We start from the raw sequence: 1,820 nt of genomic DNA on the forward strand, positions 1-1,820 counted from the left end.
ATGGCGGTGTGAGGAACAGAAAATTGATCGGTAGCTGGGACTAGGAGAGCAAAGCGTGGTCATGGTCAGAAACGAGTCATAAGCCAGGATGGGAGAGTAGACGTAGTCGGGATCTAAAATGGGTCGTAAGCCAGGACGGGAGAGCAGGCGAGGTCGGGATCAAAACAGGTCGTAGCCGGAGACAAACGGGAGCAAAAACGGGACAGGCGGGAGTCAGGGTCGAAAAAGGCTTGCCTTGTATAAACAGAGGTTCGCAGACGGACTGACAACACGGGATTGACAGGACTGGGTTTAAATAGGGACAGCGAGCCAATCAGAGCCCGCAGCGGTTGGCGCCAAATGAGCGGGCACAGGTGATTCACATCGGTTATTATGACATACACCCAGACATGGGGACTTGAGACTTAGTGACTTGGACTCGAGTCGACTCGAGTCGCTGTTTTTATGACTTGTGACTTGACTTGGACTTGGCAATCTAAGACTCGGGACTTGACTTGTGACTTGACTTGCCCAAGAAAAAAATACTTGGGACTTACTTGGGACTTGAAGGTGAAGACTTGAGACTTACTTGAGACTTGCACATGTGTGACTTGGTCCCATGTCTGCATACACCCTCTGTCAAGCTGCTTGTATTGCGAGTGCAAGTACGTGCATTTCCAAGAAATGAATCAACTCTTCTTTATTTATCTTTTTGGGGGTTTGGTTTAGTGTTTGGACTGTATTTGAAACAGTCCTCTTCTTACTTTCACTATTTTCATGCTACACTAACAAATATATTTTTGGCTAGTATTGAAAGCGATGTTTTTCTTTTTTACTGAATGAAAGTATTTGGAGCACTATAAGGGGCACTAAATATTACACACTGTCCCTTTAAACACAATAAGTCTCAAATGGCTTTAAAGACTACTATAAGACCACCCCTAACCTAAAACCAAGAGGGCAAGAAAAAAACTCAAATACCTCAGCATGAGGAAAATGAAGAAACCTTGAGAAGGGGGCACACATGAGGAAATCCCCCTTCCATGATTACCAGGCTGCAATGGATTTTGCAACAGCATCAAGGGACTATGAATGAATGACTGAATGAATGAAAATTTTTATTTCGAACATAAAAATAAAAACAGGACAAAAACAAGGAGTCAACAACAAAATAATGTCACATAACATGTTCGAAAGGGGGTAGTCAGAAGCAGATGCTTATTTTTCCTACCCCTTTATCTTCCCTATTAAATACATTTTATAGATAGCTCCTCTTGTGTCCAATACAACAAAATCTCATGGATATACTTATTACATAAGTCAGATATCAATAATTATAATAGTTACAATAATCACATATTTTATACACTAATCTTCGCAATACCCATCCCTCAATGTCATTTACATATACATATACACAGACATCCTCAACATGGAATAAAATTACTTAATTTTGTGCAGGCTTGGGGAGTAACGGAATACTTAGAACGGCAAAAATCATGTTGGCAAGCTGTTTGGATTTATTTTCATTTTGTTTCTGTCGCATTTTATGTTAGTTTTACCGGAGATCAAAGAGATCAAAGCCAGGAGAGAAAGCTTACCACGTGTTGTGAGTCATAATTTCATTCATATTTAGTTTCTTTTGTCTTTTATTAGCATATTTGGTATTGGAGTAATCCAAAAATAATTGAAAGTAATCAAGTTAAAGTAACCCTACCCAACGCTGAATATAACGTGCCGCTGTCAATGACGCTAACCGTTGCTAGGGGATACTAGCCGACGCCCTGCGCACACACAGACAGCTGCAGATGAAGCGCGTGTCCGCCCCCCGCCCCACCACG

This window comes from Urocampus carinirostris, chromosome 10, assembly GCF_059441175.1.
Source record: "Urocampus carinirostris isolate Australia breed hairy pipefish chromosome 10, RoL_Ucar_1.0, whole genome shotgun sequence".
Classification (NCBI taxonomy): domain Eukaryota; kingdom Metazoa; phylum Chordata; class Actinopteri; order Syngnathiformes; family Syngnathidae; genus Urocampus; species Urocampus carinirostris.